Source organism: Temnothorax nylanderi, unplaced genomic scaffold (assembly GCF_030848795.1).
Source record: "Temnothorax nylanderi isolate EJ_2023f unplaced genomic scaffold, tnyl_v1.0 TNYL_tig0036_pilon, whole genome shotgun sequence".
Classification (NCBI taxonomy): domain Eukaryota; kingdom Metazoa; phylum Arthropoda; class Insecta; order Hymenoptera; family Formicidae; genus Temnothorax; species Temnothorax nylanderi.
This window is the reverse complement of record NW_027249098.1, coordinates 1325149-1341758: the sequence shown is the minus strand read 5'-3', so window position 1 is coordinate 1341758 and position 16610 is coordinate 1325149. Positions and strand designations below refer to the sequence as shown.

General features: G+C 48.0%; 1 protein-coding gene across 6 annotated transcripts in view; it reads right to left on the bottom strand.

The window, feature by feature from the left end:
• LOC139771184 (protein bric-a-brac 1) overlaps positions 1 to 16610 on the bottom strand; it is a 352506-nt gene that overhangs the window by 108969 nt on the left and 226927 nt on the right. The gene's annotated exons all lie outside the window — the stretch shown is intronic.

Sequence of the window (16610 nt, the reverse complement as noted above, 5' to 3'; positions counted from 1 at the left end):
ACGCTCCGATAAACTTCGCGCTGGAATGTCGACTATCTTAACTGGATCAAACTCTGCAGAAATTAACAAAGTGCTGTCGGCTCCGTTCCTTCCTGAAGAATTCGATCTAGTTTAGGTATAGCTGGCTTCCGAACGCATCGGATAAACTTGATGTAATCAAGGAATACTTCTAATAATAAACAGTAATATCGGATTCCTTCGCATGTAATAAATAATGATGCTAATAATACGCGGATTTTCTCAGCAGTGCTAACTCCGTTCCGTGCGGTTAATCAAGCGAAACGCTGCGAATGACGGAAAGTGGCCATTATCTCGGGGAAACGCGACGTGGAGATCAGAGCAAAACGTACAAACGTCGTCGCGTTTTTCAAAATTATCTCCCGGTGTAAAGGGTAAAATGCAAAATCTGTGTATCGAGAGGAAGAGAGAGACGACAGGAGACGGGACTTTTATTTCCATCGCCGCGCGACTTCCCGGACGGCTCGATGCGCCCTCGGGACTTTTCCGCTTTTTCTCTCGTGGAGAGAACGGAAAACGGGAGCGTGTTCACGCGACAAAGGCGCGCGCGTACACGCGATCGAGACGAACGGCAGCCGCGAGAAGAGACGCGGGAAAGGGGGCGCGGGGGAGTTTCGGAGGATCGGGAGAGGCAGAAGTGGAGGAGGACGGTAGCAAGCCGGACACGCGTTTCGTGCGGCGCGTCTACTCGGTGTCGCGGAAATAATAGATGAACCACGGCTCGACCGAGCGTGCTACCGTGAGGACGGCGGCAGTGGGGAGGCCGAACGGATGCGTTGGGAGGAGAGGAGGGGGACTAAACAATGTTTTTTAGCCACTGAAATCCCCCTGAATTTTTCATCTGCCCCTATGTTTTAACCCTTTCGGCACCCCGGGAGAGGAAGGGCTCTCCCTTCCCTTCTCCTCTCTCTCTCTCTCTCTCTGTTGCTCGTTCGTTCTCTCCTTCCTCCCTCTCTGCCTGCATCTCTCTTTCGTCTCTCTTCTTGAATTATGTACACGCCGGTGCTGTGCGCCGCGGTACCCGTCGTCATCGTCGTCGCCGCCGTCGTCCGCTCTTCGCAATCGTTACTATTGCAGCACGTAAAAAAAGAGCAAGACAAAAAAGGAAGGCGCGAGAGAGAGAGAGAGGGGGGGGAGGGAGGAATCGAGAAGCGAGACGAGAGAGAGAGAGGAGAAGGATGGACGACAATCCGCGCGGAGCCCGCGTAAATCTTTTAATTATTTAATTAGCCGATAAGGAAGCAAAAAATGGCGTTGCGACGTCCACTATGACCGCGCCTCCTTCTCCTCTTCCGGCCCTTTCGCATCCCTTTACCATCCCTGGTGTTATCTTCGGGCGGAGACGAGCGTATTTTTCGATCGTCGTGTCCGCGGAATCTAGGCGAGTAATAACAGGTTTTTAACGAGAACGTCACCGTTGTCGTCGTCGTGGTCGTTGTTGTCGTCATCGTCGTCGCCGTTGCCGCCACCGTCACCGCCGCTCTGCCACTGTCTGTTGGCCACCCTTCCGCGCGCGCACACACACACACACACACACACACACACACACACCTTCGCATTCACCCCCCTCGCTCGGCGTAAGCAAGCGTGCAATATTGATAGACCGCGGGGATACCTATTTGCACGGTTACGCGGCGGCCGGGAAAGAGGAAGAGGAGGAACGTAAGAGGGAGAGAACGGTAAGAGGGGAACGGTGGGAGTGGAGAGGTGGCGGTCGGACGGGGGCGCGGGGTCTCTACATAAAACCATTATGTAATTACATCTAGGCTGGTCGAACGAACGAACGAAGGAACAAGGGGTGGACAGGGTTGGCGTGGGCGAGGAGACGACGAGGGCAGGAAGCTCGCGCGATAGAGTAGAGCAGAGGGTAGATGAGAGAAAGGGAGAAAGGGAGAGAGAGAGAGAGAGAAGCAGGCGAGCAGCAGGCGGGGTGGCTTGAATTTGATTTCAGAGAAAAGGGTTGATACTGCTACTGCCGGTTCCGATCGCGTGATCCGAACCACCCTTTCGCTCCCCCGTGCTACGTGTTACGTATCGTACGTGCATAAAGCCGCCTCGCGTTGCGGCCGAGCGGGATAGACAGGCAGAAGGGTATTAATACACGTACGTCTTCTCCCCCGCGCGAGTGCCTCCTCTCTCTCCCTTCGATCAGGATGGCCGAGGATTTCCCGAGCTCGTTTCTCCGGCCGCGTCAACGGGACGCGCTTTTGCTTACGTATGCGTGTACGACTTCGTTAGAATTTCTGTCAAAGTAATAGTAAGATCGACACGCCCGGGACGGCATGAAAATTACCATTTCTTCCGTCTGTGGTCTCGCGTCTATGGATAGATTCATGGTAGAGTCTTCCGTAGTTTTGTTATTTTACTCCGACACATTTAACATACTATTTAATTACCATTTTTCAGTTGTGATAATTTTGTAAATATTGTTGCTAATAATTTTCTAAGTATGTTTCATTGTTGTACATAAATAAATATCTACACACTACATAAAAATATATACGTAATATAGGATAATATTTAATTAAAACTATATTAAATTTTATGTAAGTGTCTGTCTGCATTCCAAGATTAAACCACTTATTTTTAACTCGAGATTTGTTTACTTATATGGAAGCGTGAAAAGCGAGAAGTAATTGTTCAATGTACTTTAATTTTTATAAACAACGCAATTTTTAAAAATATAAAGAAACAGTAACACATATTTTAATTCTAGAGTTGAGAACAAGTAATTAAAAAATTTCATATGGAAAAGTAAAAAAAACTACGGAAAAAAGATCATCAATAATTTATTTCGACACCAAAACATATAATTGATCAATAGAATGGAGAGTCGTGAAAAAAAAATCTAGGTCATGTCCCCCTAAGCACTTTGCAAATTTTTATCGTCTCACCATTTATATATCGTAAACTAAATATACACGCTTCGTGACTGTAATATTATTTGCGCTCCCACTGAGACCTATTACGTTCGACCTTTATTATACCCGCTATTCCTTCTCGCGATTCTACCGCAAAGTAAATTTACTCGGTTGATTTAGCCCGCTCCTAATGAGTAGTGCTTTAGAAATTCGCCTCAATCAGTACTCAATTAAAAATATAACTCCTAGCCCGTTGGTTTAACTAATCTTCGAACTACCAATTACATACAAATTATTAACGCGTTAAGTTTCACTTATGCGACAAATATAAATCATCCTAAATAACATTTAAAAAATGACAAAAGAGATTTAAAAATGCGAAAAGGCTAAAGGTCGGTCATTGCCTGTAATTTGCGAAAGGGTATAATAAGAACCGTTCTTCCCCCATTTTCGCAAGCTCGTGTAAAATCACATCGGATGTTACGCGCTTAACGAGGGGGATTTGAGAGATCGAAGCAATTGATCGGTTTGGTTATCGAGACGCGGGCCGCGGGCGCAGAATCACTCGCTTGATCGTTCACTTGCTCGCGAACAGCGATTGAGGATTGTCAGCTCATCGGGATTGATCCTCCGGTAGATCGAGCATAACGAGAGGGTGTACGACAGGTTGAGGGCGCGTTGGTGAGGGCAGAGGGAAGGAGAAAGGGAGGGAGGGAGAGGGGAAGAGAGAGAGAGAGAGGGAGAGAGAGAGCCCTCTTCTCTCGCTTGCCGCAACGAGGCTGCTCGTTGGCGTTAGCGGTTTCGAGCTCGGTCTTTGATTTCGCCCTGACGTGTAGGCACTACGCGATACGCTTTGGTCAACCTCCCGTGGAAAAGGCACCCTCCTGGTCCTGGATCTCCATTACGGTAGTCATGGCGACCGCAATTGATTCCACGGGGGTGAGGGTGGACGGCGAAGAGAACGGAGAGAACGAGCGCGCGGGGGAGAGAACGACGGCCGACGGCCGACGTGGAGGACAAGGGTGTTTGGCGGAGGAAGAGAGAGAAAGAGAAGGGATGTTGGACCGAGAAAGGGAGAGAGAGAAAATACGAGCGAGAGCGAGAAAGAGAGAGAGAGAGAGAGAGAGAGAGAGAGAGAGAGAGAGAGAGAGAGAGAGAGAGAGAGAGAGAGAGAGAGAGAGAGAGAGAGAGAGAGAGAGAGAGAGAGAGAGAGAGAGAGAGAGGCCAAGAAGGGGCTGCGGAGGGAAAGGGGACACAGGCTCGGTCAGGACCCTGGCGCAAGGGGACGAATGCTCGGTGGAGATCGACAGAGGGCATGGTGTTACTATGGTGGTGCTACACGGCACTCCCTTTATCCGATACAATGCAGGCTAAATAGCACTGGTCAGTTCTATGGTGTTGGATTAGAGATACGTCGCTCGTTTGAGGCGAGCCACCCCGGACCGTATCGGATCGGACCGGACCGGATCCCCGCCCGCACTCCGCACCCTGGCGACCAACTCTCTCGCCATCACCGTCATCGCCGACCTCCGTCACGTTCGAATTACCTGCGTGGCGGCCGCCACCGCCGCCGCCGCCGCCTGCGTTAGCATCGAGTCCGGCAGTTACAATCGAGAATCGATTTCATGTGCGAATTGTGGAGAGTCCGCGTAGGGCGATCGCCCCCCCCCCCTTCCTTCCATCAAGCGTCCACGCGAAAGTTAGACGGGGTTCCATTGATACATGCGCTTGTTGATCTTTTGGGGTCGCGTTTGGGTAAAGTAGCACGGGATGATCAAAGCTAACGCGTCATAGTGCTCTTCGGCCTTAATTCGATACCTCGGATCGAGACGTATCAACGTAATCGTATATTTCAGGATGCGCTCTTTAGGATGCAAGATCTAAGAAACGTGTACCACACGTGTGTTAATTTCACGCTTGTCGGAAAATCAGAAACTCGATTAAAAAGCGATCAGACGAATATTAACACCGTTAAGCGAACAATATCGCGCCCGCGTCTCGCCTTATGGAGTAATTAACGTCCCGGAATCACTGAGTTAACGACGTATAAACTCAAAAGTCTCACGACGATCGAGAGACCGCGATCGATTCTCGCGGTAACGAAACACCGTATCTTTGGATCCTTTCGCGTTTCGAAGCTTCTCTCTGAAAAGTACCCGGAACTCACGACTACCGGGGACGTGTCGAGAACTTTGTCAACCGTATCGAAATTTTGAGAATGGAACGCTAACTTCAACAGAGGTTGCGATACTTTCGAGACGCACTGTACCCGCCCTCGCTGCGTATTATTACTATCACGGTCGCGGACATTATATAGTAGACGGCAGCTACCATTAGTGCGCTCGGCTGGCTGGTTGCGCTAGGTCTGGGCGCCTAGGCGCGATACGCCAACGAGTATTTAGTGCCTGATTGTACCGCTTTCTCTCTCTCACTCCTCTCTCTTTCACTGTCTCTCTCTCTCCCTCTCGTCGGAGGTATACGGCGGCGCGATGCCGACAGGGTCGGCGGGCGCGAGAGAGGCATTTGAAGGGGGACGCGAATGGAAGGCGGGAGGTGTGGGTGGAGAGAGAGAAGCAGCCATTGTCCAAAGTGCCAAAGTTACATGGCGCGTCGTAACTTACGTCGTATTATGTAGGTACACGCGAGGCCGCGTATACCTAAGGTACACGACCGCTTAAGTTTCGACGAGGCGCACCCCGGTATCTCCCTTACACGACGAGCACTGTAAACAGAAAGCGAGCGAGCAAGGAAGAGGAAAGACTGGCCGAGGGTGAGGAAGACAGAGAGAAAGAGAGAGACGGAGAGCGAAAGAGAGAAACGAGAGAAAGGAAAGGGTGAGGGGGATGGAAAGGGAGATACAACGTCCGCCTGGAACGATCGATAAAAGTAAAATTGTCATAACGCGGAACGACAACGAAGACGAGGGTGACGACGACGACGACGGCGACGACGATCACGAAGTCGACGTGAATGTTGCACGCGAGTGATCGCGCATTCCGGGATTTCTTTACGGCTTGATGAGAAGAACGGCGCGAGCTTCCTCGCTCCTTTGCTCTCTCGTGCGTACACGCGCTTTACGTCGTAAAACTTGAAATTACCTAGTCCGGTAATAAGAGAGTCGCCTTAATCCGCGTAATTACATGCACAGACGCCGCCTGACACGCGTACGATCGGCGATCGAAAGACGTTAAAATCATTTGCAACGCGTTAGAGGGACATTAACGAAGTTCCTGAGGCATTATAAAATTCTATCGTATCGTAATGTGTACATGGATATATACGCGAATGTTTTAGTTTAATAAAACATTTAAATAGGTATTTAATAGGATCGGTCATTTAAATAGGATTTAAATGACCGATAATTTATAATAAAAATTGTATAATCCTGTATTAGATATTTAAGATAATAAAATTCAAGTACAAGAGTATATCATTTTAAAGATAATACGATATATCCGAAATTTTATGTAATAATTGTTACGACATAGAGGATCACAGACTACAAGTCGTGTAAAATTATAAAACGTTCAATTTTTATTACGTGGAAATTTCTTAGAGCATAGAGCTTTATCGATTTTAAATAATTATTGTCTTTTTTTCCACACAAATGTCAAGAAATTTATAGTCTTCACGCAAATAGCAATTGAAAGCAAGATTCTTCTGAAAAACTAAAAGCTTTAAGAGTGAGGATACATGAAGTTTTAGCTTAACTTCTACAGAACTGTGCTCTAGAAGAATAGAATTTTTATTAGAGGAAACAAAATAATTATGTAAATTCCACAGAAATATGTCACGTCAGAAATTAGAAAATTGCAATAAACCGTAACTCGCATTCTTGCTAAGGAGTAGTCAACTGTCTGAACTGTCCGATGCAATTAAAAAATTCGACAGCGCATTCTTTACGGCGCCAGTGTAGAATTCTTCGAGGGAGAAAGAATTCGCGTTTGGAAATGATCGCAAAGTGCAACAGCCGAGAGAAAGACGAGGTCGAGATAGCGAGAAGAAAGGCACGCGGTCTCGCAGGTTATCGATAATCGACGCGACGCGGCGCGGCGCGGCGCGGCGCCGTGCAGGTGTGTAACGACGTGGCCGAACGCGCGCATACAGGTGTGCACGAGAGTTCGGACAGTGGGAGTCGAATGGGGGACGCAAGAGGGGTAGGTGAGGGCGGGCAGTGGCATTTTGTAAATTAAATTTTAAATATTAAAAATAGCCTGGTCCGCTTTCCCTCCCCCGTCTATCCCTCGCCGCGTCCCTTCCCTTTCTTTCTTCGGGCCGCTGCGCTTTTCCGGCCGCGTTATCCATCGCAACCACCCCCTCGACGATCACCTCCCCCTTTCCCCGCCGGCAACCCGGGGGGCAACCTGCGAGCCACTTACTCATTCGTCGATAATAATTTTATTCGGGAGTGAAAAATTGGTGCTGCCCCTCGCTTTGCTTTTTTTCGATGTGAATACGCAGAGTGAGTATCCCCACATTGTTTTCTAATAAAAAAAAAAGAGAATGGATAAAATATGAATTGCAACAAATTACATTACTCTTTATATGTATAAAATTATTATAAATAATTAAAATTGTTACGTATATATATTCGAAGCAAAGTTAAATAAATGTAAATTTTACTTAAATTTCATTTCAACAAAACTTTTGATTCGTGATTCAGTTTGTCGAAATGTATAATGTTACAAATTAAAAATTTATATAGAAGATAAAACTTCTTCATACTTTTATCAAGAAGAAATCGATTTCAGGAAGAAATGTGCAATGAACGGTGTATATCTTGTCGTTCTCTCGATTGCGCTCTCGCTTGTGTTACGTAATGTAACACTTTTCAGAAATATACAATTTCGCATAATACGCGTCTCGTTTTCTCGCTGCTAACCCTATTTCCCGATCGCCTTTTTTTCGCATCGAATTTTTTTCCCCCCAAAATACAATAAACTCGGCTCGCTCTCCCACTCTCCTCGAGAGCACCCATCTACCCATCCCCCCGGCTCTCTACGCGCGCTTCCTTTTTTTTTTCTCTCCGCCTCGCATCTAACTGGCGAGCGGGCGTGCGCACGCGGCCAGGTTACGAGAAAGGCGAGCCGTGTCCCCCCGCATGCATACTGCAGAGCGCTTTTGATCGGGCCGGACCCCGGCGGGATGAAATATAAAAATCGCAATAAAGCGCCGCTACCGGTGCCGGGAGAGATGCTTCGATACCGTATCCGGGATTCGGCAGGCGCTCCTTCCCGCGCGCGCAAACAAACGCAACGCAACCCCGCCGCCGCCGCCGCCGCCGTCGCCGCTGCCGCCCCGGTATTATCGGCGCTCGCTGCCCGTGTCCTCTTTTTTTTTTTTGCCTCCCTCCTCTATCGAATGTCGTCCCTCGGCGAGACTCGGGGGCGAGCTGCAGGCCGTCGCCGCTTCCGAGGGCAAGGATGGGTGCAACTGTGCGAGCTGTCCGCGATTTTCCCATCCGGCTGGAAATTCCGCGATTATCGGCAGGAAAGATGGGGAAACGGCTCGCCTACTTTATCCGGCAGTTTGTCTCCTTCGAGACAAATCGCCGTGTTTTTATACGTAACGCGACAGACAAGTTGTACAGTTTCGCTCAAATTTTCGCTATTTAGTTAAACCTTTTATTAACCGTTTAAGGAGCACTTTTCTCTTCTCTGTTCAATTTTTACTTTATCTAGTCATGTGCAATCCGATTTAAATTTTTCTAAACTAAATTTTTCTGCATTATTTATAATTTAGAGTAAAGTAAGCTGGATCTTGACAGATCAGCAATTAAAGAATTACTTAGCAAAAAAGATATATAAGTACGTGCAATTTTCGCATCAGAAAGTTAAAAAATGCTATCTTATTATCGATCCCTCGGCGAGCATTCTGCAGAAGATAAAAGAAGTCGTGGCCGATGGTATGCTCGTTTCGCATTTTTCGCGAAAAAGTAGCAGTTGCTATACACCCGTCCCATCCGTTCGCCTGTTTGGAAACTCGCGCAAGTAGAAGGAGAAGAACAAGAAGGTGAAATTCAAACGAGCAGAAAAAATAGCGGCAGACTCCGCCGGTGGAAGGTCTGACGAGGGAAGGGGGGAAGGGCGAAGGGCACGCCCTTCTTACGTGGAACGTTTGACGAGGATTGCACGAGGAGAACGCACGGTCGAAACTTGTTCTAAGCTATTTACGAACGGCAGGAAGCCATCGTAAAGTCAATTTGAGTTCTCGGTAAGTGGCTGCCAGGCTGCGAGTCCTCCAACCAGGAAACCCCGAATGCGCGAGCGAAAGAGAGGTGAGAGAGAGAGAATGAGATGGCGAAAAGGGTGGGAGGACGGAGAAGGGAAGAAAGAAGAACGCGAAAAGAAAAAGTGGAGGAGAGAAGAGCCCTCTAGTCTCTTTATTTCTCTTCCGGGACGCTCGACTTTTTACCTTCCACCCCGTGCGCGCATACGTGTACATAGCTCGCGTATATATTTATATTCGAGCGTACGTGTGTAGACGTGTGCATGTGCATATAGGGTGCTCCTATGTCTCTCGCGCGTCTCGAAAAGTATCGGGGAAACACGGCGGAACGAACAGAAAAGGCGGTCTGATTTTGAGAGCGTAAAATACGTTCGGATTAGCTCCTTCACACTTCTCGCTCTAGTGTCATAAATTAGGCCATTATATGTGAGACCAGTCTGTCTACCGAGTGTCTCAAAAAATGGTATATTCTCATTCCACCACAGATGGAAACTGACTGTGAGCTCAGGAAGAAGTATCAATTTTGTTTTACAGTTTTAAACGATTGAAGCGATCGGAGGAGAATTTCAGCGCGCTAAAGTTAATCAGCGTTATAAGTAGACACTCTTGGAACCTCGCTCTCCAAACAATTCCCGGCGCGCGGATCTTAATTATTTCCAAGATATTTTATAAAGATACCGTACTCCAAAAATATTTAACGGCGAAACTTGCGGATTCGCTGTTCGATCAAATTCTCGGCTGTCTCGCCGGGAGAATCGGACGGCTCTCGGGACACCCCGTATACGTGGGAAGACACGCACACACGTATGCGAGCACATTTATATATGTACAACGAAACTATACGTAGCCGGGCGGCTACGCTCAGACGCAGCCAGACTGATAAATGATTCATACAATATTTCTCTCTCCCGGGCTCCCCAGCTCGCTCGCTATCTCGCCGCGGAGGCTACGAAGAAAACCGGCGAACATTAATATATATTTTATGTTTTATATTTGTTTCAAGGAGAGGGAGAGGGGGGGAGAGGGAAGGGAGAGCAGTCGTGTATGTGTCCGCTAGCCTGCGTGTATACCCGCACATTTACGTGCGGTATATGTGTGTATGTGACTTCATGGCGCGTCTTCTACGAGATGGATGATGCGAATGCTATGACCCTCCGTATACCGGGTGACGAACGATCTTTCCGTCTTGAACAGGGTAATCTGAGCGAATATGCCAGGGAATTACGCAGTTCTTTGCTAGAACTATTTAAGAGTTGTATATTCACAGTCGTTTCTCGAGGATTTATAAGGATTTTCTTATTCGTGCATACGTGAATAGACGAGGATTCTCTACTTCTCGAGACGACGAGATGTGAGTCGCCCGCCTTCAGTCCAAAAATATTGGGGAAGTCTATTTCGTGTAAATATAAACAAGAATGCGACATATGAAAAATATGTTGAAATTGAAGAGTGATTTACGCAGTTGGATTATTTTTTTTAGGAAACTCTAATTATTCTTATTACGCGAAATAATCCTTCAATTTTGTTGAAGAGCTTATTGTCTGAAAATTATATTCTAATAATATAGTTCATTATTGTAGTAAATTTGGTATTATTCCTCGGACTATTTTACTCTCGTAAAGCGGCATGACCTTCGCGTGGGGAAAGTAATTCTTCGTTCGCGTAGGATATACGTGAATTAAGTGCGACAGAATTTGGCCGATCTAATTGCGACCCTCTTTCTAATTGCGGAATGGCCATTTATGACTCCGCGTATACTTGGCCAGCTATTTCCGATTTAATTCGTCATCGCCTTTCGGTTCCTCTTACGCGGAAGGGAAACCGAGCGCGCTCGACCGTGTCGCAAGAGAATCGAAAAGCTGTATCGATCTGGAAACGAGGGCGGCGCGAGAACGAGGTTAATATCGTGGGAATTATTCGCGACCTTTGACCGGCGCCGAGACAAATATAATATATTTTAAGATATATCTTTTCCCCCGCGCCCTCACCCACCGCGCGGTGAATAGTTCATGAGCGGAGATGCAGAAACGGGCGTTCCCTGAAAAATTGAAATTCTTAAAACCACCTCACTCTCTCACCGCGTCGTTTAATATTGAGCGTTCGCGAGATCGCACTTCATTATTAAAGCATATGAGAGTTCGAACTGGTTTCGATATACCTTGGAAAACGGCGCAGGGGCTGAGGATGACCCACCTAGTTACCCGATTAAAGACAGACTCGTATTTTCGGAAGCAGAGAAACGCGAATCTACATACACTTGGCACACATTCCTTCAAGGAATATATATATATATATATATATATATATATGTATATATTCTCTGATATTAATAATATTCGCCTTGATATTAAATATAAATATCGAAGATGGATAGTAATATATATCCTCGCTTATTTAAATATGTTTGAATATATACATTCTAATTACAGAGAGACGAGAGCTATCTTCTACCTAAATTATATTCCAATTAAAAATGTAGAGACGTTCTATGTGTGTGAATTCATATTAAAAAATATTATATTAAAAGAAATAAGAAAGCATGTTGATTAAACTCACGAATCTTGTTCTATGGATCTCTCGCGTGGCTCGGTCCGCGAAAGACGAGCAATCGATCAATGGAAAACCCATCGATCGATCGACGATCGTCTAAAATACTTGTGAAAAGTCTCCGTGTACTCACCTGCAACAGAAAAATAAAGCACAAGTCAGTTAATTGAAGAAACAGTCCGTCGCAAATAATAGCGTGTAATTAATGAAAATCGAATAAATTTAGTTGCTCCCACTCTCGAAATACTCATGAAAAGGGGGACGCGACGTGCTTTATCGACACGGGCGCTGGTCGAAAAAGGATCCGGGCAGGCAGGTTTTAATTTTACGTTCCTTGCCTCGCATCGCGATGCCCGTAAAAACAAACGGGCGGGAGGTAAGCGCGCCGCCATTGTTCGGCCGGTTATTATGGGCGAGCTACCGACGCGGCTAATTATTCCAATGCTAATTGAAGAGATAAAATTTAATCGGATTCCTTCGCGCAAAATAAGAGAACGGGGCCCGCGCCCGAGAGAAGAATAACTCCAAGAGTTATAATTCTGTCGCGATCCCGCGACCGCTCGGCGCTCTCCTCGCGGCGACGGTCGATACCCCGGCCTCCTCCGTAACAATTGTCGTCGATAATAATGCGCGTATCGGGAATTCATTAGAATGGAAAACTTCGCGATGCCCATGCCCCGGGCGACGTTATAAGATTCCCTTACTGTTTCAACTTTGTGATTTAATCAGCGCTTGTTTTGACAGAATCAGCGCTTGTGTCGACGGGACGTGGAGTTCTTCTTGTAAATCCCGCAAATATTCGAATATCGCGTTAAACTCTTTTAGCTTACGCTTCTCCAACGTTGAGGAAAATCTGCTCGATCATTCATCGGTAATAATATCAAATAAATTTCATCCCTTTTTTTTTCTTTGCCAGATTTAGTAACTGCATGCATGTATGTGGATCTCCCGCTCTTCAGAGAAGATATTTCCGCAAATTCAGGAGAACTCTCGACAAAAAAATTTCACGCATAAAAATACGCGAGTGATATCAAGGATGCAATAACTAACTATAGTAACTAACTATAACAATTGTCCGTGTTGATTTGGCATTCTTTCCAATGCAAAAAGGGAGAAATCGCGAGCGTCGGTTCGGCACTCGGAATCGCAGAGGGGGATTCAAAGACGAGCCGATGCGACGCCGGAATCATGATTCCGAGGTGACTCCGGTGTGTACGGGAGATGCGATGCATCGCGAGTGCATCCCGTGGTGCATCGGAGGGTGCGCGCGGGCCGAGCATGGTGGCGGCGAACGCACACCGCGGGCTAAGGGTGCGGCAAGCAAGGGAGGACAAGAGGATGGAGGCAGCGGAGAGAAGGCGGCAGAGAAACGGAGGAGGGTTCGAGGAGGCGACGGAGGAGGAAGGGAGGGCCGTCACAGGCTACGGCATCCCGGCATAACTCAGAATTGCCTCGCTGCGAGGGTAGAATTGACAGCATAGCACTAACATTGTACGCGCCCGCGTTATGTATTTATGTAAATGCATAACCAGCCACCCGCCCCCGCCCCCCCCCCCTTCATACCGTCGGCTGGTGGGTAGTACGCACACAAACACGCATCCTCTCTCTCTCTCTCTATCACACACACACACTTACTCTGCGTAGGGTTCTCTGACCGACGCAAGCTCTTCCACAAACCCGCTATACCTCTCTCGTGAACATTGTATTATACATATGTATACGGTCAACACGTACACGCGACCGGACCGACGTATATAGAGGGCCCGCAGAAGTATGCGTATGCGGGGCCTCTTACGGTAGGATTGCAAGGGGGTGGCGGGGACTGTACATAGCGCAAACGAGCGAGAGAGGGCGAAGCGCGTAAGGCGCGTGCAAACGCGCGCGAGAGGCTGTGTGTGCAGGGGTGGTCAACCGAGGGGTTGCGCGGCACGGGGTGGAGGTGGGAAAAAGGGGGTGGTGGGCGAAGAGAGGGGACGAAGGGGTGTGCATGTAAGCGGCACATAAGCCAAAGGATGGAGTTGCGAGCGTGGGCGAGCGAGCGAGCGAGCCGCCGCCGACCGACGCCACGGTACACAGCATATAGCACACACCGATCACATTAATCAGAGGTTATTGCGTGCATTCCTAATCATCCGGCAGCCTCTAACTATTCCTAGATTCTGATTGGTGCATTACTCGGCATTTCCGGTATGATTCTGCATTCCAATTGGTCCGCCACCGTGCCGCGCCGCGCCGCGCCGCGCTGCGCCGAGCCGCGCCGTGCCGCATCGCGCCGAGCCGGCAGGCTCGTCTCGTCGTCTCGTCGTCTCGTCGTCTCCATCGACGAATTGCAATTCCGCAAGCCGCCGCCGGTACCGACTGACCGAGGACCGACCACTTTGGCGAGCCCCCGTCGTCTCGATTGGACGAGTAAACCCCTTCGGGGATACTCGCTGGGGTTTCGAGTGAGCCCGGCCGAGGATTTCAGCCTGATCTAAACACCTCCGAGGCTAAAGCTCTCCGAGCTTTGTCGACACGACGATGGTATAACTAAGACTGTTGATTCTAAAGGTCGAGGATCTCGTTTGATCTTTGGAATGTGAAACTATTTGTATGCAAGAACACGCAATATTACATAATTCTTTACTCTACTTCTAATCAGTTTTCATTTTCCTGAAGATAATTACAAAAATTCTAAATTAGAGAAATAAATAAGTTCTTGTTAAGAATTAAAACAAATGGACTTTAACATATGATATATGTATAATACTTTCCTATTTCGTAATGACGGTCACAAGTCTCGTAAAACGTAAGAAAAAGAAATTTAAAGAGCATATATATGTATAAGTATTCATCGTTAGACGTTAAGTGGACTTTATAGGAGATTCGAATATTCTCTTCCATATTCGACGATAATTTACGAGCGAAAGGGTTAAGACTGCGTCATCCCAGGGCACCGATAAAAAAACGATTCGTCAGCAGGAGGGTGAAGTATCGGCCGTTCACGGCGAAGTAATTGCGACCGGCGCGACTCCGGCGATTCGGCCGGCGATAATCATCGAGTAATTAACAATCCCAGTTTCAATTCGGCCGCCGCGGAAAACAGCAAATTCGTAATATCCTACAATATTGCCGGGTACGTGGCGCGAGGAGAGAGGGGAAGAGAGAGAGAGAGAGAGAGAGAGGGAGAGAGAAAGAGAGACAGGTGATGGCAAAGGGAAGAGAGAGATGGGACCCATCTCCCTTTCCCACATGGCGCGTTTATGCGCGCTCGCTCGCGTGCGAATCACGAGCGCTCTCTTTCCATCCTTCAACCCGCTTCCTCCCGTCCGACTGCGCGCGATTCCGCACATTTTCGTATTTCCTATTTGTAAATAAGCAATCAGGCGCGGCGCGTCGCGGCGTGGTGCGGCGGGGCATGGCGCGCGGCGCGCCGGGGGCACCAGCGGCGGAGGTGAGACAATTAATCATTTCAATTAACGGACACAATTCGATCTCCAATCGGGCCCGGCCGAGAAGAATATTGGAAAGCCGGGAACAGGCCGGAAACGCCCGTGTATTCTCTATCTCCCTCGTTTCCCCTTTCCTCCACCTCCCCCGTTCCTCTCTTCGTCTCCCTCTCTCCCCCATTCTCTCCCCGTTCGTCCCGTTAAATTGTAACTCGGTAATGCGCGCGAAATAACGTACGAAATAACGTACGGAGGGCTTCGTATTATCTCGCTTTGTGTGCGCGCGCGCGCGTGTGTAGGCGGGTGTGCGCGTTTTGGTGGTGAGTCTGTCGCGCGGAAGTAGTTTGCGTTTTAATTAAAGCGGCGATTTCCGGCCACGAGATGCGGCGCGATACATGCTTAGGTGGGCGGCGATGAATTGCCCGAGCGAGCGTCGTTTAGCCGATTAAATTGTAAACGTCGAACGCGGTTCGCGCGCTAATTTTATTCCCTCGAAACGTCACGGCACGTCCGCATAAATAAATGTTGACCGGCGCGAGGAAAAGGGGAAAGAGGGGAAAAAAACACTCGGGCTCGTTCACATTCTGATATGCTTATTAAGTTTTCACGTTATCTGAGAGCTCTACATAGCACTTAATGCAACAATAATTTAATGACACGTAACAAAATTAGATCTCAACGAGTCTTCTGAGAATTCTAAATCCAAGGTATTAATTATCCCCGGAATATTTAATGTCAGATATTGATAAGTTGCAACGAACGACAGGAGGAGGAGGAGAAAAGCCGTAAAGGCTATAAATCAAAGGATCTTAATTAAGATCGACAATCGTGAGATAACTTCCGTTTTAAAATACGAAGGTACAAGACTCGCTTACATTCGTTATTGCATTGAGCGGAAAATTGCTATCTGTGATTCAACAAAAAATCTCTTTTTTTCTCTTTCTCTCTCTCTACATACATACTTTGCATGCGAGCGCTGGAAAGCAAGCGCGACCGTTCCGAAGGTCAGTGTAAACGCTCGCGGTGTGGAGTGTATAGCGAGCGAGCGCGAATGTATGCGTCCGCGTTTCGTAACGTAACTTCATTCATCAGCGCCGTCCCGGCTTGAGGACGGTCAGGTACGACCGCGAGAGAGACGAGATGCATTACGTGACGATCCTCGGCTCGCCGGGAAAACGTGTGCGTCCGGAAATAACGCGGAGGCACTCTCCTCTCTCGATTCCACGCGCAGGCCTGACACGCCGTCTTCTCTCTTTCGCTCGCTCGCTCGCGAGTCTGCTCGCGCGAGCAGCTGGTGCGTAAAACCGTCGCAAGTCGCATCGATGTCCCCGTGCGATTGCACGGTCGTTCCGCCTTAAGTGATACGTCACGGGTTACGTCCGCCATAGCAACACGCTAATACATAACATTATTGCGAGCGGCGTGGGGCAATAATTTTGTCGGACTCGTGACTTTGTTGCAGCTACGCGAATTTTCTCGGCGGAAAGTAGTAAATAACGGTCGCGTACGACATTATATTATTATTCGT